Source organism: Canis aureus, chromosome 4 (genome assembly GCF_053574225.1).
Source record: "Canis aureus isolate CA01 chromosome 4, VMU_Caureus_v.1.0, whole genome shotgun sequence".
Lineage (NCBI taxonomy): Eukaryota > Metazoa > Chordata > Mammalia > Carnivora > Canidae > Canis > Canis aureus.
The window spans coordinates 62,605,973-62,626,316 of NC_135614.1; positions in this window are offsets into that span (position 1 = coordinate 62,605,973).

A 20,344-nucleotide genomic window follows, 5' to 3' on the forward strand; every position below is an offset into this window, starting at 1 on the left:
CCTGGAAAGAACATTGGTCATGCAACCCTTTGTTATCTTCTACAGATGAGGACCCTGAAGTATGGAGGAGGGTTACCTAGTGGCAGAAATACCTCTGGAACCCTGGACTGCCATTCAAGGGCTCTTTCTATTGTTCTGGTCTTCCACTGTGAAATTGCATGAAACGTACCCAGTATTATGAGTGTGCCACAGATGATTAGTGCATAGTGAGTATTCCATGTATTCCTCTAGCAATTCCCAGCTTCCTTTCATTTAGGTTGGACTCACATGACCATCTAGCATCGGACTATGAGTAAAAGTGGAATGCGTGCCTATTCTAGTGAGTTCAGATCAATACTTCTTTTCCATCCTTCACATGCTCTGCAGAGGAGAACTTGGAGTTCAGATGAAACATATGGCAAAGGTACAAGATGCAGGAAGGCCCCCCAACTCATATGAGATGTTACATGAGCATGAAATAAGCCATCACTCTGAAAAAGCTGAGATTTTAGGAGTTTGGCTTTTGAAGCAGCTAGCATCCACTACCCCAAGTCAATGGGCTTCTCTTTCAGCCATTCTGCCCGAGAAGGACATAATGAGCAAGATTTGACAATGGTGGCCCACTATTTGGAAAAAGTCAACAGGAGTGTGACACTCATCACTTGAACACTCATTGCTCAACTCAGAAGCAGAAGGTCTGAGAGAAGGCAGGAGATCCGAGGCTGAGAGAAAAAAACGAATTGTTAGGTGAGTACCCCTCCCCACTCTTCAGGAAATCAGGTTTCCACAAATGTAGAGAAAGCTGAGTTAGGCAGCTCTGGTATGTTCTACCTTAGTTCTCTTTTTACATCTACGGATGGGTGGTGGCCACATTGTCGGTTCAGCCTGAGCCCAGCTGCATCCCCTCCCACAAGTGTGTTAGGAACTTACAGGAGGAACTGAGTCAGTGCAACTTCTCTGTGAAAGCTCTGCTGCAGACCAGTCTTGTGTCTCCACCTACAGTGGGCCTCTCAGGACATGGTTCTGACTTCCCCTGATAGGCGTAGTATGACTCCAACCCAGGCCCTGAAATAAGCCAGAGGAAAGGCAGGGCATCCTTTCTGCTGGGATATTGGTTTTATAGCTATCATTGGGTGACTTGTGGCTCTGGGATCTCAAATTAAAAAGTAAATTGCTGGCCTGTGTTGAATTCTGGTCAACTGCCATGAAGCCTGGCACACTCACAGTGGTGAGACCGTTGAGAGAGGCCTGAGCTGCCTGTGCCATTCTCCCTCTGCAGCTGGCATCTTATTTCAGAGTGACTCCCCACTGGATGATCGTGAACACACATCCTAGTGCCAGCAGGTCCAAGGCCAGGCTTTCATATTCTCACTTCACATAGCTTCAGATAGGGCCATTTGTTTGAAGTCATTGATCTGTTTCACTGATCTCTTTTTTTTATACATCATTCAAATCCAGAGTGTTTTAATTACTGTGGCTTTAAAGTATGTTTTGATATCTGGGAGGTCCAAACACCATTAATTAATCCTCTCACACATTTACTCTTCCAAATGAAAGTTATAATCAATGTTGTTTCCCTATGCCAAAAAAGAAAAACAAAAGATCTTAAGACTTTATTAGAATAAAAATTGATCTTAAGAGTTTATTAGAATAAAATTGTGTCACATTTATAGATTAAGTTGGAAAGAATTGAAATTTATATGAGATTGACTCTTCCTAAGCAGAAATGCATTTATTTAAGTCCTTTATATTTTTTCATGGAATCTTAGAAAAATAGAATTCTAAAAAAGATCCCATTTACAATTGCTTAAGACTATTGTTGGAACTTTGTAAAATATTTAGGAATATCCAACACATTTCTTTTATATGTATAGTTGTTTGATAATTAAATATTTCTCTCTTATCTGAACATCTTAAACTCTCTTAGTTCCATTTTTGAGGTACAAATAATCACCATGTGTCTCTTCCTTTCTGATATTTTAACCTATCTTACTGAATTGGTTAGGACCTTCACAAAAATGTTAGATAAGAAAAAAAATGTCAGATAAGAGTATAAAATTGGTCATATTTATACTACTTCTGATGGAATCTATAACACTAGAGTTCTCTCTATGTGGTCTGTGTCCTATCTGTTTGACAAAATCTCTTTGCTAAATAAAGGAAATTTCCTTCCTTATCAGCTTTATAAATTGGTATGGACGCATATATGTGTGAAAGGGCAGAATTTTCAGGGTAAGGGAGAGTGTAATGTTATTTTTCTTGAGCCTGGCATTTAATCCCATTTCCTTTCCTCTCTTCGCTAAGAATAATACAGTATTTTAAAAATGTGTTTAATGAGCTGGTAAAAGTCAAGATAGTTCCTACTTCTTCCCTTTTTACTTCCTTGTACCTATCTATTCTACACGCAAACCACCCCTGTAAGACTGGGCCTCTATAGGTGCTTGCCTTAGCTTATTTGCCTGAAGTGAGTTAAACAGTATCTTTTAAAACTGAGCCAACTGGTTTTTATTTATTAATTTTTAATGGTGCAGAGAAAGTTTACTTTCCTTTTCAAATTCTAAGATCAGCGACATTTACGATTCCTCCATCCTATCCAATTATTTTCTAGTAATTCAGGACTTTCCCTTCTTTGTGTACATTTTGAAGAATTTCTCTGGATTATTCTTCCTATTGTGGAAAAGGCGGTGTTCTATCTTTTTAAATCTCATCCAGCATCTTCTTCATCACTCTTGTCTCTGTTCCCTATCTTATCAACATTGTTTCCCCACCCACCTTTTCGACCTTTTGAATGCCATATTTGGACCTTAATCAGGCGGGAATGGAAGGAAAGAAATTTTGTGAAAGAGGGACTACAAAGAAGAGCTCCAGGGTAAGGAACTGAGATGTAGATGAGATTATCCCATTTTACTAAAATGTCACCAGTCACTTACAAAGGCCTTTTCTAGCTTGGATACCTTGACTGTACAATCCTTGTTTGCTTATTTGTTTTTTTTTTTTTTTTTTTTTTTTTTTTTTTTTTTTTAATTTTTATTTATTTATGATAGTCACAGAGAGAGAAAGAGAGAGAGGCAGAGACATAGGCAGAGGGAGAAGCAGGCTCCATGCACCGGGAGCCTGATGTGGGATTCGATCCCGGGTCTCCAGGATCGCGCCCTGGGCCAAAGGCAGGCGCCAAACCGCTGCGCCACCCAGGGATCCCCGCTTATTTGTTTTTTGACTCAAAACTATCTCTTCATGTGACATCTGGTAAGTAGAGCAAGTTAAGAAAAATGAGTTGTGGGCAGCCCCGGTGGCCCAGCGGTTTAGCGCTGCCTTCAGTCCAGGGCGTGATCCTGGAGACCAGGGATCGAGTCCCACGTCAGGCTCCCTTCAGGGAGCCTGCTCCTACCTCTGCCTGTGTCTCTGCCTCTCTGTCTGTGTGTCTCTCATGAATAAATAAATAAAAATTAAAAAAAAAAAAGAAAAATGAAGTTTTTTTTTTTGTTGTTGTTGTTGTTGTTTGTTTGTTTCTTGAAAACCAACATAGGGTCCAGATCCTCACATACTGGGGCTCTCCTGAACCCCAAGCCCCCACTCCGTTACACTGCAACCTCTGGGAGGTTGTACGCTGTACAACTCCTGACAATCTGCAGAATATAGTTAAAAAGCTATTGGATTGTGTGGGCTCTGAGCTCCCTCCCTGCTCTGAAGCCCTGTATACCTGCCTTTTCCTGTTCTCACCTATCCAAGCCATGCCACCTTTCAAAGCCCGCCTTCTCCAGCCCACACCCCTGATCTCATACAAATATTTTATCTTTCCCTTCTGTGCTCTTTTGCCAACTTCCCTTCCCACCTTTCTTTGGTCCTGAAAAGGGTAGAATTTTCAAGTAATAGGTTGAATTCCAGTTTGCCTGGGACACAGGACTTCTGAGGGAAGATGGTAAGGAAATTGTGTCCAGATCACAGAAAGTTAATATGCACCTATGGTAGCCACTTTGTCTGGAGTAAGAGATTAGCCTCATACACAAATGTCAACCAGCTTGTGTAAAAATGATTCCCCAATTCCTTTCCAGTCTAGCAGCCCTGACTTAAGGAAAGTCAGTAGGTCTGAGAGCAGGGGACGGAATGAACCAAAGCAGGCAGGACCGGGACCAGGGGGGCCAGGGCCAGAGCATTCTATTCCTTGGCCTGTAAGCTGCATGGACTAAAAGCCATAAAGAAGGCAGTGTCCACTTAAGAATCTTTCCTCTGTCTTTTTGCAGTGTGTGTAAGTGGGTCTCCCATCTCTCCACAAGTTTGGGGAATCTGAAATCACCTGAAGGGAGCACTGAGGCGACAGATGGTGCTTTCAGACTCTTTGCCTCTCTGTTTCTCTACCCGTGCACATGTTTAAACATTCACCTAGCATTTGTTACTTCTTGAAAGCTCTTCCGCATCCACAGTATCATTTTATCTTTATCACAACTTAGTAACAGGAGAAATTATCTTCACTTTACAAAGGAGGAAAATGTTACACAACTCAGGAAGATCAGATGCAATAACTGATGTTAGTGCAGAACTGCAATGGAAAGGCCCGGGGACAGGGAGCCACGTGCACACTCCCATTGCCCAGATGACTGTGCGGGGACGGCCCCCTCCCTGCCACTGTGCCCACGGCCACGCTGGAGCTGCACTACCCCTGGAGAGTCACCGTCCACTCTGTGTGAAGATCTCCACCTGAAAGAAAATGTTTTCGGACTAATAATCTTTGCTTTCCAAGACGTGGATTTGGGGGAAATTTGGACATTTTGAATGGCTTAGGAGCTGGCACAATCAGGACAGAGCAGGCTTTCAAAATCGATTGGAGGCAAATAGGCCAGGAGAATATGGGGAGCAGATTTTGCACATCTAAAATACATTCCTATTTAGGAGAGACTTTTCTAAATCAGCTCAAAGCAGCACAAGCTGGAAAGGAAGGTCTGGTGCCAACACGCCAGCCACCGCACAGTCAGCGGGGTCCCCTGGCAGTCGCCCCCCGGGGACGGGCTGTCTCTCATCCCGGCCCAAGCCTGCACCCCGCCCGGCCAGGCCCGGGGCCCTCTCTCCTGGGCGGGCCACGTTTGGAAAAGGAAGGCCGGGGTGTGGCATGGGGCGGGGGGGGGGGGGGGGGGGGGGCCGGGAGTCCTGGGAGAGGGTGTGGGACCCGGGCTGCGTGCTCCGAGGCCCCGCTGACGTCAGCCCTCGCCTCCCCCCAGCTCACTCTGGAGCGAGCACACAAAAACCTCCCTTTTGCAGCTGTGTAAACGGTTCCTGCCGTACTGGGACATGCCCACTGCTCCCCCCAGCGCTTCCAAATCCCCAGTTTCGTTGGCCACCTTCACAGGGAAATAAAAAGCCTATTTCCCAGTTGGCCCTTTTTCAGCCAGACGAAATTAAAATAAAGCTTGAAGCTTAAATGAAATGTTCTTCCCGTTTATTGCCCTGGAGTTTCCATGCTCCTTCCACCTCAGCCTGGTTAGGGCAGAGCAGGCCGGCTGAGGGCTTTTCTTCCAGTGTTTGCTAAGGAACATCCTGGAAAGTTGGCTATAAGGCTGCATTTCTATCCACTCTGCCTCTGCTTCAGGCTCCAGACGTGCCTCCTTCCCGCCTTGGGGAATGTGGAACAGTAGGAACCTATTCTACAGGCAGGCCCTGTAGAGGGAAGGGGAGAAGAGGACGTTCATCAGATGCCCTCTGTGTGTCTTGTGAGGACCTGTTGCCCCCAACAGTCAAGCATTACACAAACTGCCCCCGGGGTTCCGTCTCCCTCTCTAAGGGACCCCACCTCCGAAGGAAGGCCATTGTCCTTGGTGGGAATGAATGTTGGGATCTGTACCTTTCATTGGAAGCTCAGGTGAGAAGGGATGAAACATCTCTTCCAAGCCCCTCGAATTGTGCTTCTAGAGTTTAATTAATATCAGGAAAGGTATGAGGGATGCCTGGGTGGTTCAGTCGGTTAAGGTCTGCCTTCAGCTCAGGTCATGACCCCAGGGTCCTGAGATCGAGCCCCATGTGGAGCTCCATGTTGAGCACCCTGCTCAGCAGGGAGTCTGCTTCTTCCTCTCCCTCTGACCCTCCCCCTCTGCTTGTTTTCTCACTCATTGTCTCTGTATTATACCTCTCAAATAAAAAAATTTTTTAAAAATTTAAGATTCTATTTATTGATTCATGAGAGACACACACACAGAGGCAGAGACACAAGCGGAGGGAGAAGCAGGCTCTTCAAGGGGAGCCCGATGTGGGACTCAATCCCAGGACCCCAGGACCACGACCTGAGCCAAAGGCAGACACCCAACCACTGAGCCACCCAGGTACCCCCAAAATAAAAAGTCTTTTTATAAAAGGTGATATTAGAAGTTTGGGAGCAGGTGAAATGTGGAGCTCTCTTGGGTTCTTTCTATTTTCAAGTACCCTGTAAATTCCAGTAGTTTGGGGCATGTATTGGAAGCATCTATGGAGTTTTCTAGAAATAGAATTACTATGCTTAAAACCCAGATATTCTTTTTTTTTTTTTTTTTTTAAGATTTACTTATTAAGATTTACTTATCTTTCTCTCTTTAGGGCCCTGCCTTGCTGGCCAAGGCATTTGCCAAGTACTTATTTACTTATTTACTTTACTTATTTACTTATTGAGAGAGAGAAAAAGAGAGAGCACAAGAAGGAAAGGCAGAGGGAGAGGAAGAAAGAATCTCAAGAAGACTCCACACTGAGGATGGAGCTCAATGTGGGGCTCAAACTCACAACCCTGAGATGAGGGCCTGAGTTGAAACCAAGAGTCAGATGCTGTGCCACCCGAGTGCCTCACAGAGATATTCTAACTCAGTAGGAAGGAACACTGCAGGGCCTTAGCAATTGTGTAGTTTGGAAAAAGTCTACAGTAATTCTCCTGCAGGTGGTTTCATATATTTGCCAATATCTTCAGCTGGGATGTGGATCCAAATCACCCCTAGGGGTAGAATTCTAAAATCACTGGGAAAAAAAATCTTTTAAGTGGAGATCTGCAGAACACAGGTAAGAGATAGCCAGTTTTAAAAGACTGAAGGATATAGGGATGCCTGGGTGGCTCAGCAGTTGAGCATCTGACTTTGGCTCAAGGTGTGATCCCGAGGTCCAGGATCTAGTCCCGCATCAGGCTCCCTGCATGGAGCCTGTTTCTCCCTCTGCCTGTGTCTCTGCCTCTCTCTGTGTGTCTCTCATGAATCAATCAATAAATAAATCTTTAATAAAAAAATAAGACTGAAGGATATAAAACCAGGAAGAGTTACAGTACATAGGAATAAATGTCTCCTGTAGACAAATGGAGTAAGGCTGTTCCCCCACAGCAATAGCCAATGGATAAAATCAATTGCACTCTAGCTGCAGAGATAGAACTCAGGTCAACTCAGAAACAGTCATAACAAGAAATGGCATCCCTGGAGGTCAGATAGACAGGTAATATTGAACCCAGCCCTGGACTCAAGGGGCAGGGCTATGTGTGGCCAAACACAACATAGCTCTGGAAAGGAACATGAATAAATAGGCCAATATTTTGAGCTCTCATTTTCATTGATATTAGACACCTTGGATATATTCCGACTGTCATGATTTTCATTTATTCCATCACTAAATATTATTGACCACTTGCTAGTTTACAATCATCAGTGCCAGATTCTGGAGAGACAGTGATATTGCCACTAGAACTCTTTTTTGGATCGTTTCTCTTCTTGCTTTATTTTTACTGGGCCTTAGTTTTTCATTTAGAAAAACTTTCTACATAGGAGAGAGTTTGCTTTCCATGGCCATTGATTTACACCCTTCAACTTAAAGAAACTCCAAGTAAAAGGGTAGCTCATTTTTCTCAGCAGTTATTGTAGGGGCCAAGGGCAGGCCACCCCAAAATGGGCCACTTTGGCCTGAACATTATTTTCAGTTAAAGGTAAACAAAACCCTGCAGATGCTGGAAAAGCTCTCTTCTTAGTCTACGATTACCTAAATGTACAGTGGAAAAGAGAGCCTGTATCAGGAAGAGAGCTATTAACAGAGATTAGCCTTTACTTGAAAGAATTATCTGAATAATAGAGCAACTTTGTTTTCCAAAACATCACCCTGGGGCACCTGGGTCACTCGGTGGTTGAGCATCTGCCTTTGGCTCTGGTCTCTGGTCGTGATTCCTGAGTCCCAGGATTGAGTCCTGCATCAGTTCCCTGCAGGGAACCTACATCTCCCTCCCCTCTGTCTCTCGTGAATAAATAAGTCTTAAACAAAACCAACCCAAAAGTAAATCCATCTCCTTTAACCTTCCTGCTAATGGCCTATCTTGGCCCTACCCCTCTTCTTAGCTCAGACAAGCTTCCTGTTGCCTCATTGTCTTTGCAGATTCCCCATATGTTATTTTATCTGTCTGATTTTCTCCTGTTAATCTGTCTTATGTCAGTTTGATTCTAAATCCAGCTAGAAAGACCTTGAAAGGCAGAGGAAGTTCTCCCTCCCCAATACTATCAGTCATTCTAAAGCAATATGTGGATTAGCTCTGCTTAGAGACCCAATCATCAGCCCAACCATGGCAGGTGGCATTTCCCACGTATGGCATCTCCTTAAAGACCACCCCCTGCCACCCCCCCCCCCCCCCGCCCCGCAAGACTCTCCTTGTTAAACCAGCTTTCAAGCTCAGCCTCCTGAGTCGCATAACCGAAATTCAACTTGTGCCCAAACTTTCCTCATAACACTTCCAAAATTTCATTTCTTAGACCTCGCTGAACTGAAAATTGTTGCCTAAGCAATAAATCTGAAAAAAATAGACATATATTACATAGGTCATACTAGACTACTCATGAAGTGGCAAACAGAATTAGGAAAATCCGGATCTTTTTTCATCTACTATTGGTTATAATGACTCTGGCGTCAACTGTTGACTTATATATTCATATATGTAATGTATATGATAAAATGTTATGTTATAAATATAATATTTTATGTTATCAATATAAAAGTGCACCTCTTCCCTTAGCAACAGTCATGGGAAATCATCCTGGGATGATTGCTGTGGGCTGTGGGATCTCTCTAGCTTGTCTGCCTAGCTACCTTTCACATCTCTCTTCAGTAACACATTTGCAGCTTTATACCTGCTGTAGATCAAGGGAAATTTGCATAATTGCAGGCTGCACCTTAATCCCTTATTAGCAAGAGAAAATATGTCCTCAGTATGTTAAAACATGGGTTTGTTGTTGTTTTAGTTTTGCTTTTTTAAAAAAAAAAAAAAAAGTCAGTCAAAATAGGGGTGCCTGGGTGGCTCAGTCATTTAAGCAACTACTTTCCATTCAGGTCATGATCTTGGGGTCCTGGGATCTAACCCCAAATCAGGCTCCCTCCTAAGTAGGGAGCCTGCTTTTCCCTCTTCCTCTTCCTGCCACTCCTCCTGCTTGTACTCTCTCTCTCTGTCAAATAAATAAAATCTTTAACAAAAAACAAAAAGATTCAACCAAAATATATTCTCAAACTTTATTGTGTGTAATTATTTTCTGACAAAAATTCCTATATCCCATTTTGAAAAGACCCATTTTGAAAGCCATTAGAGAGGCTGGCAACTGGGCTTTAGGATTAGGGGCTGAGATATGAAATAATAACACTGCATCAAGGCTCATCTATAAAGTAGAAACCAAAACCAAGCAGACATTCCATTCTTGTGTCTGTGAGAAAGGCAAGCTTTGGGAAAGAGGGAAAAGGTGAAGGTCACTGACCGCAGCTCTCTGGTGGGACGGTGGTCACAGAATAGAATGTATCCTCTGGCCCATTTTCCTTTCAAACACAGAGATTGCCAGGAAATGTAGGAGAATACATTTTGCCTCTCCCCCTACGTTAAATTCCTCATCTAAATCTGCATGGGGACGGGAGAGATGCAGCCCACTTCATAACTGAGAAGGATTGGATCCTGCTTTCTGAACGTGTAGTGGGAGTGCTCAGTTATGTGAATCTTGGCCAGGTTTTTAAGTATTCAATTTTTTTAAAAAATTGTAACATTTACATAGCAAAACATGTATCATTTTAACCACTTTTACATTTCAGTAACTTAACGCTTAACACGCAATGGTTGTGCAACCATCACCACTGTCCACCTCCAGAACCTTTTCATCTTCCCAAACTGAAGCGGTACTAGTTACACAATAACTGCCCAGACCACACCCTCAACCCCTGGCAACCACCACTGACCTTCTGCCTCTAGGAAGTGGCTTACTCTAAGGACCTCATATAAGTGAAGTGGCACCTATTTGTCACTTTGTGGCTGCTTATTTCACTCAGCATTTCCATATTAAAGCATAGGTCAGAATTCCTTCTTCTTAAAGGCCAAATAAGATTCCATGGCATGTAGGCTCCACATTTAGCGAGTTTTAAAGAGGGTGGGTTTTCTCCAGTAATAATCCTCAGGACAGCCTTTGTGGTTTCTATTATCTTCTCAACATTAAACATTTGCTTAAAGATGACTTGCTTCTTCTACAATTTATCATTATATCTGGGTTGGTTTTTTTTTTTTTTTTTCCCCTTCCTATCCCACCTCTTTCCTTCCTCCCTTTCTGTGTCTCATTCTTCCTTCGGTCTCTCTCTCTCTACTTTGTAATAGCAGGAGATATGTACTGCTTGTATCATAATGATGCAAGTACTTATCTCTCCTACCAGATTGTCAGTTTCCTGAGCGCAGGAAGCAAATCCTACCTCATGGGAGGCCCTGAGCAAAGCTAAGTAACTGCTCAGTAGACAAAATTTGAGTTTGACTTTCATACTCAGGAGACAGTCAGTTAATGATCCCATCCACAGATTTCTTAAAATCACCTAAGCAAAATGTAGATCCATATGTGTCTATCCATGTATTCATTTTCTAGGGCTGCCATAACAAATTTTCACTAATTCAGTGACTGAAAAACAATACAGATTTGTTATCTCACAATTCTGGAGGTGAGAGGTTCAGTATGAATCTCCCTGGACTAAAATCAAGGTGTCAGTGAGCTACATTTCTTTCTGGAGGCTCTAGGGGACTGGATCTTTCCTTCTTTATTCAGCTTTTGGGAGGATTCAGTTCCATGTGGATAGCATGGAAGGCTCTGTCTCTGCTGGCTGTCAGATGGGGACTGACCTCAGCTCTAAGAGCCTTCCTCCAGTCTTTGTATATAGCTCCTTATGCTCAGAACCAGCAACAGGGCATCAAATCCTTCTCAGGCTGCCATCTCTCCAACCCTTCCTGTAATATTATATCTTTCCCACTGAAGCCTGGGAAGAGTCTGTGCTTTTTTTTTTTTTTTTTAAGATTTTATTTATTTATTCATGAGAGACAGAGAGAGAGAGAGAGAGACAGTGACAGAGAGAGAGAGAGAGAGAGAGAGAGAGGGAGAGACACACGCAGAGGGAGAAGCAGACACCATGCAGGGAGCCTGATGCGGGACTCGATCCCCGGACTCCAGGATCATGCCCTAAGCCAATGTCAGGCGCTAAACTGCTGAGCCACCCAGGGACCCCAAGTCTGTGCTTTTAAGGACTCATGTGATTAGATTGGGCCCACCTAAAAAATCAGTCTCAAGGACCATAATCACATCTGCCAAATCCCTTTTGCCATGTAATGTAACATATCCACAGCTTGGAGGGATTAGGGCATAGACATCTTTGGGGGCCATTATTCTGCTTACCACAATCTGCAAGCATCTACTCCAGACTTCCTTGTTCCTGATCTTCTCATCTTTCTCTCTTTAGGGCCCTGCCTTGCTGGCCAAGGCATTTGCCACTTTCCATGGGTCCATGTATATTCCAGCCTCGAGTTGCTTCTTCTGTACAAAATGGATGACCAGTTGCACCATTCAAATCTGTGCCCCCTGGGATAATTTCCCCTTCCCACTCTCTTTTAAAGCAGTCCTGAATGGGGCTATGATACAGCCACAATTCATTTCCATTGTGTACACACATACTGATCTGACCCTTTGAGAACCACGCTCAGGTTTTTTTTTTTTTTCCATTAGCAGGACTTCAAGGAGCCCATATGTGGCCACAGGTGTGAGCTGAAGGATAGGTACTAGAGTAGAGTGATGGATGACACGGTGATCTGGGCTACCTACTCATATAGCTGGCTTGTGTCCTATTGCTACCTGTGGACTGTCCTGGATGTAGCACTTTCACTGTGTGATGGATTGCTGTAGCCCCCACCTGACTGTAAGATTTTATGACCAAGCACTGTAGCCTGGACCTACTACAAAGCCCTTTCCTTCTGGACCTAACTCAGAGCTGGCAGCCTTTCATGTCACCCACTCTACCAGTGACAGCAATATTTCCAGGTGAGGACTATTCTGCCTCCAGAATCTGAAGTGTTGTTATACTAACAGTTGTTATACTTACTTTTTAATGGTTGGAGATACAGGAAGTATGTGTTAATTTATTTGTTTGATTGTTTGTTTTGCTTTGGAGAGTATGTCCTCACTGGCCTTTGGCTTTTGGGCACCTGAAAATTTTACTGATGTAGCATGCCCCAGAATCTTCAAAGAATTTATCTGACATTCTCTAGAGTACATGAGTCTCACTCACCAGGACCTCCAATGAACTGGCCACTTCATGCTCATCTGTTTTGATTAATATGATGCCATCCATAGAGTAAACAAATGTGAGGTTCCAGGGAATACCTAGGTCTTCTGAGACTATATTTTAAGAGAGACCTGGAACAAGATAGGGAATACATACCATCATACATTCCAAATGAATATGAATTATGAACCTCTCTTTTCTGAGAAGGTTGTAAAAGAATATATGACCCATACCACAAGCATAAGACAATATTGATCTCCTCTAGCTATCACAGCAGCTGCAAATGGGGTTTACTCAGTTGAGTTTGTGCCTATCCACTGTCATCCTTCAGGATCTGTCTGGTTTCTTCTAGAGGCAAATTGGTGATTTAAATGGAGATAAGATGACTGACACCTCTATAAGGTGGGAGAAGAAGGGTTGATTGATTTGGGAGCTCTTTCCCAGAATATAGCACTAAATAACCTGGAGAAGGCCCCAGGAGATGTTTTGAGCATGATGCTAGGAAGGCCCAACCAAATAAGGTAAAGAGGCTAGATATTGCCAAGGCATACAGTGAAAAGGGAATTAAAAGTCTCAGAGAAGAGGGCATGCTAGAGTGAATATGTTTTGTAGAACTGGAAAATCCAATCATGTTATGACTTAACCCTATTTATTGATCTAGTGGCTAGGAGGGGAGTAGGAGTAGATTCTGGGGTAAGGAAGTTGCATGTTGCCTTATAGGAAAAAGACCTCTGCATCCTCTTCAAGAAAGGCAGGCATATTATCCCTTAGTAGGAAGCAACGGTGCCACTTTTGCAGGCTCAGCAGGTTAGGAGAAATCTGGGGAGTCTATATTGGTGGGGAAGGGAGAGCATTAACCCAGATGTCCCTATCACATGTGTCCAAGTCCCATTCTTTTTCAACCAGTGCCCTGACTGTGGCTCAGTACACTGTCTTGGTTGGGAGTTTAACCTTTTTTGAAGCTCAAATACTATGTCAAATTCCTGGGGCTCCTCAGCTTTCTCAGCCCTCCCATTGTAAGAAATAATAACTCTTTACATGCTGCCTCCAACATTCACTATTAGCTTATAATTATCAGTTAATCACACTCAGCTCTTCATGATCTTTTTCCATATCACAGAGCTTACCAATAACCATCCAGTGCCAATGTCCTTAAAATTATCATTTTCCCCATATTTCTCAAATACCTGATCGATAGCACCACCTAATGAAATCCTTCCCAGCAGTTTATCATCCCAATTCATCACAGGTTGAAAGTCTTAACAACTGTGTTGTTGCCAAGTACCAGGGTTTATCTGTGCCTCACCTACCACCAGCAATGGGGTCCCCTTTGCCAGGTAGGTGTTGGGTAATTGGTCTCAGTGCTTGACATTGAGTGCTTCTAACTACAACACTTTCAGTGGCTGGCGGAGGAAAGTACTTCATTCCTAAAGATGGCTGGTATTATCACAGTGTCTATCAAGTAATCCTAAACCTTTCTCACAAATCAAAGCACTTTGATCCCACTTCAGAAGAGCCTGTTTCAGGCAATATCCTTCTTCTGGAAGGCTCTTGAGAAATAAGAGAATAAGAAGGCTCCTGTGAAATAATAAAGCAACCTTGTGGATCCTTGACCTTCATTTCCTTGGAATAGCAGAACCCTTTGGAAGATTATAGCTCATAGGCAAGTAATCAGTTAATAGGGCTTATTAGTTGGCTACTATGTTCTCAGTCACTCTACTCACCACAAAGGGAGAAAAAAGAGAATCTTACAAGTTTCTAAATGTGTCTTCAAAGAAGCAATGTGACTTTTCATCACTGTTGCCAATATTTAGGCCGGGTTTTGAAGTAGTAATCCCACTATGATTAAAAGTTAAAGGTTTGGGGTTTTTTATTTTGTTTGGTTTTGGTTCTTAAAGGATGCTGCTTAACTTTGGTAAAATTTCCAGAGTCTGGGGTTCATACTGGTAGGTACTCTTGGGAAGGCCAAAGTGCCGATCAAATGAAAATTGGCCAGCAGCGGGTCCTGGAGAACATCACGCAAAATATCAATCTTAATTCCTCCATCTTCTCAGAAAAGTAGTGAGTGTGTATGTGATAGAATTGCTTCCTAGGGACTTTCAAAGAGCCAAATATCAAGTCTAGTGATGTCCTCCTCTCCTTCTATTTGTTCCGTTGTTCTCTGATGCATCTTACTGCCACACCACCACGCACCCTGAGACACAGTGGCCTACCTGATGACCTGGGACAGCAAGAAGACAATCTCCTCCGGGGCTTCCTGCAGATATCATGGCCACTCCAGTAGACAGCAGCCACTCAAACAAGGCTTGCGAGTGCCTCTCTTCCAAGGATGTTATGGTTTTCCAGGTAGGTTTGCTCTACCTAGGGAAGGAGTTCTGGAGTCAGGGATATTTGTTCTCTATTAAATTGTTATTTGACCGCATAATTAAGTTAACCTGTCTTCTTTTGACCAAATTATCTTTGATCCATTGTTTTAGCTGGATAAGCGTCTCTAAAATAACTCAGAACCAGGTCCCTTTGGCTTCCCCATTGCCTAATTATATAAAATATAGAAAAAGTAATTGTCGAGTCATCCATAAAATTATCGAATATGACAAAGATCTCTCTATCCCCACTCCCACCCTTATCTATTTCCCATCCTCTGATATTACTTAGAACATTCTTGCTAAGAAACAAAGTATTTTATGGAAATATCTAAATTCTAGCTTTAAAATTATCATGGGAGGAGGTGCTTAAAAAGAGAACAAAGAAAAAAACTGACCATATCTGCTTTTTTCTTTGGGATAGCCTTTGCATAAAATGAATTAATACACGTAAACACACTTAAATGGCATGTATTGAATGCCTCTTATGTACTAGATACTGTTCTATTTGTTATTATTTTACATATTGAAACTATGGCTACTGTCATTTTTTTTTTTTTTGGCTACTGTCATATTATCATTTCCACTCAAAGTACATTAAAATGTACCAAGTAATAGGTTGTTTAAAATTCACTTAATTATAACCTAAGTGATTTTATTTATGTAGATGCAAATTTGATGGTTCACTTTGTTCCTGCCTAAATAGAATGACAATATAGTATATTTAAAAATCCGGAAATCACTGTGAGTTTCCTCAAGAAGTTAAAAATAGAGCTACCCTAAACCCAGGAATTGCAGTACTGGGTATTTACAAAGATACAAATGTAGTGACCTGAATGGACACCTGTACCCCAATATTTATAGCAGCAATGTCCACAATAGCCAAACTGTAGAAGGAGCCAAGATATTCTTTGACAGATGAATGAATAAAGAAGATGTGGTATATGTATACCATGGAATATTATTCAGCCATCAGAAAGGATAAATACCTACCATTTACATCGACATGGCTGGAACTAGAGGGTATTATGCTAAGTGAAATAAGTTCATCAGAGAAAGACAATTATCATGCTTTCACTCATATGTGGAATATAAGAAATAGTGAAAGTTACCATAAGGGTGAGGAAAAATTAGAGAGGAAAACAAACCATGAGAAACTCCTTACTCTGTGACACAAACAAAAGGTTGCAGAAGGGGAGGTGGGTGGGGGGATGGGTAACTGGGTGACTGGCATTAAGAAGGGTGTATAACTCTGGAGGATGGTGTTCAAGTCACTTAATTTTAACACACAAAATCCTCAAAAAATACCATTGAAGGATGAGTTAACCATTTAATGTAGAAATATTGGATACTGAAGCTTAATAATGCAAAGAACTTTAGGGATTTTGTCTATAATGGCCCAAATTCTGTCCCCTCAAATTTGTATGTTGATATGTTAACATCAAATACATATGAGGTCATTAGGGTGGGCTCTAATTCAACATGACTTATGTCCTTATAAGAGGGAACACACACATAAAGAGGAAGGACAGTGGGAGAAGATGGCCATCTACAAGCCAAAGAATTCCAAGGACTGTCAGAACACCAGAAGGTAGGACCAGCAAGGAAGGATCTTCCCCTTTGAGTCTTCAGAAAGAACATGGTCCTGAAAATACCTTGGTGTTGGACTCCTAGCCTCCAAAATTATGAGAGATTACATTCCTGTTGTTGAAGCCTCCCAGTGTATGGTACTTTGCTGTGGCAGCTTTAGTAGACTAATATGGAGTATCACTAATGTTCTTCTAAGAAGCCCTAAATCTGTGGAGTCTGGGTTAACAAGAAGGGTTGGGGATTGAGGAGGAGGGGACAGGGCTCCACGCTTTTCTTCCTCAGCCAATGCAACTCAGTGTTTGTCAATATTGTATATCAACCTCCAAGAAGAGCTATTTTTCTGATAAAGATTTGTAGTGAAAAAGAAACTAGTGCTCTAATGTTACAGAATTTGTCAATATTCCACCTCCACCTCAAGGATCCTTCACTGTTTTCCTCTCCAGGGTTTCCTGGATGCTTTCACTCCCAGCAGCCTGTATCTGGGTCTTTGGCTGAAGGCAGCTCTCATACTGGAGCCAAAGCTCACTTTGCCTGCACATGGAGAACTGGACCAGAGGCAGTCCATAGTTAGTGACTGATCAACTGGGTTATAAACACTGCAGTGCCTTTGCCTCTGACCAAGATGACTCTGAGGTGGGAACTGCACTGTCTTCTTCAGAGCTTCCCCATTGGCCATAGCCTGGAACCTCACCCTTGTCTGGCCCTCTACCTCTCTCTTTTCTCCCTTTCCTTCTCCTTTACAGATTTCCTGGGAACACTTCCCAATAAATCACTTAAACACAGGATTCCTCAACCTCGGCACTGCTGACATTTTGAACTGGATAATTCTCTCTTGTGAGGGCTGCCTTGTGTGCTGTAGGATGGTTAGCAAATCTCCATTCTCCCCTCCTCTCTCCATAGTTTTGACAATAAAAATATATCCAGACAATGTGAGATATCTCCTGGGAAACAAAATTGTCCCATTCAAAAACCTCTGTTTGAAGATTACAAACAGGGATCCTTGAGTTCTGGAGTCTGCTAAAGTAGAAAAGAAAGGATTAAAAGCTAAGCTTCCTGTTTCCCAGGCCACTGGTTATTTCTTTCTACTACACTGTGTTTCCCAAACTTGGAATGATAAGAATCACTGGTGTATATGTGGGGGTGGGAGCAGGACAATTGCCTTTAAATGCAGATCCCCAAGTCCCTTTCCTGAAGAATATGACTCAGAAAGCCTGGAGATGGGTGATGGACTTCAGTGATTCTTTCAATCAAGCCCAGTTTGGATACTGAAATAGCTGACTCCCAAATTGTAATGTAGGAAGGAATCATTGTGTGCATACAAAATATGAATTCCTGGGCCCTGTACTTGGAGATTTTTGACAGTTTTAATAATCTTTCCAAGTTTTTCTGATATAGGTGGTCTGAAGCAATTGTTACAATACTTTCCATTAAGTTCTTTGTTAACACACACAGGATAGAGATATGATAAATGAACTCCCTCAATTAACATCAATATTCTCAGAAAATGCACTAATAGTGTACTTTAACTCTTTGGTATTTATTAATAATTTGTGTAATGTTAGTATTCTTCTCTAAAGCACAAACTCCATGAACTCAGGACCCACTTCTGTCTTCTATCTGGTTCTATTCCTCAAGTCAGCACTAAGCCTCCCCCAGAGCGATGCTCATTTGTTGAACAAATGATGTTAGATGGTAGGGTATGCAGAAAATGCCCCCCAGAGATGTTGCCATTCTAATCCCCAGGAATTTGAATATGTCCAATATGAATATGAATACGGATGTTACTTGGCAAGGGTGAATTAAAGTTGCAGACAGAGTTAAGTTCACTAATCAGCTGACCTTAGAATAAGGGGATTATCCAGGTAGGCCTACCTACAGTAATCATAAAGGTCCTTTAAAGGAAAGAAGAAAGAGGCTGAAGAGGTCAGAGTCAGAGAGAGATCTGAAATGCTACACTGCTGGCTTTGAAGATGGAGGGAGGAGCCATGAACCAAGGAATGCAGGTAGCCCCTAGAAGGTAGAAAAAACAAAAAATGGATTCTCCCTTAGAGCCTCCAGGATGAACAGAGCCCTTCAGACAGTCCCCAAAGTGGTGAGAGTTGGGAGCCTGATCCAGGGCTTAGGTCCTTCCTGGGGAGAGACTGGAGAGCAGAGGGAAGCTTAGAAGTGTTCTTTTTCCCTGGGCACAAAGCTTTCCCAGTTTTGCTTCCCAGTCATACCCCTAGCCTTATCATTTCCACCTTCTTTTAATTTCAATAAAGGATTTTCAAGTTTAACTTTTTCTTCTCTTTCTCTGGTCAATTTTTTTCTATGAGAGTGCATGTCCCCCACATATTTCACATGGCCTGCATTTTTATAAATCCAAGAATAAATGCATTTTTGGCTAACAACTAGGAAGTATTTTTAGACTCCTAGGGCTGTATTTTTGTCTTTTGCAGAGCATAATGTGAAGCAGATGCGTTTACATGCAGCACTCTCATTCTGCACCCGGTTTCAGATGTCCTGCCGGCACACTGCACCCCTTGAGCAATACATTAACACTTTAATAATAACTGATCTGATCCAAAGTAGCCCAGCGTAGGGGGATTAGCCAGCCAAAGAACAAGGAGCTGGGACCTTGCCTGTTTATTCGAACTACTTTGGGTCAGCTGCATTTTGACCTTTGCTTTGCAGGGGAGAGGCTTTGCAGTGATGTTCAGCAAGCAAGTCAAGGACAGCATGGAGGGTGGTAGGAGTAGGGGTGAGGTTCAAAACTAGAAGAGACTACTGAGAACAGATGCAAACACCCCCAAACTAATCACTGCTGTTTCCAGCTATGACTCCCAAATCCATGACAGAGCAAGACCACATCCCAGGGGAATGCACATGACAAAGAGAAGGAACCCTACCAACGTATCCTGCTCACAGAATCTTCCACTTATCAGGGGATCTGAAAGCAACTTCTGCTATCATCTACTTCAACATCCTTCTATAGCTGCACTCAAGGCCTACATTCAGGTCTAGCTTTGCTTGGTACCATTATCATCTGAGTAGGTTTCATGAACAAAATCGAGACCCAGAGAAGGTAAATCTCTTGTCCAAGATGACAGAGTTCAGAGAATAACATACTCATTTCCATACAGTCCAGCAGGCTTGCTGTCAGGACCAATACAGAACACTAGAATGTTTCCGGTGTGAATTCAGACTGGGGACTCATTTTCTTCCTGCTGACTGAATGAAGGTAAACCTTAAAAATATGCCAGCGGCATTTCATTACCCTGCAAATAAGAATTCTACACATTTTATATTGAGCGATCCCAGGTCCCAGTAGATGAGAAAGATTCACAAGGCCAGCAGGGCTAAGCCCGTGTGGGCATTATGAGTTCTCTTAGTTCACTGTAGAGAGTGAAAGTGAGGTGGTGGAGGGTTACCATGGTTAAACTGCTTTAAGGTAGAAGGTTATTTCAACTCTGTTATGATTGGAGCTAAGTAGGCATATTTGCTCTAACCCAAGAAAATAAAGAGTAAAAGTTAAGACCAATAATAAAAATCTCGCAAGTGCTGCAGATTTAAGTCCCTACTAGAATCAAAAGTAAGGAAATATCTACAGCTTTCTGTGGCTAGAAACCCAAGTCTTTTCTTCTCTGAAAAAATCTTTTGAGGTTTAGGAATAGCTCCAGGGAGAATAAATGAAATGTAATTGGGATGTCATCCTATTGATATCTGACTGGGAAGATGACCAGACTGTAACAGTTGGCCAAGAGATTGGCCTCACAGAGGAGCATCCTGAATCATGGACAAGCACTGGGATGTAGCTCCAAGAGCTGGCCGCTATGGGAGGACCTGATGGGGCAGGTGATAAACCTTCTCAGAGCTTTGTTTTCTTCACATGGAAGAGACAG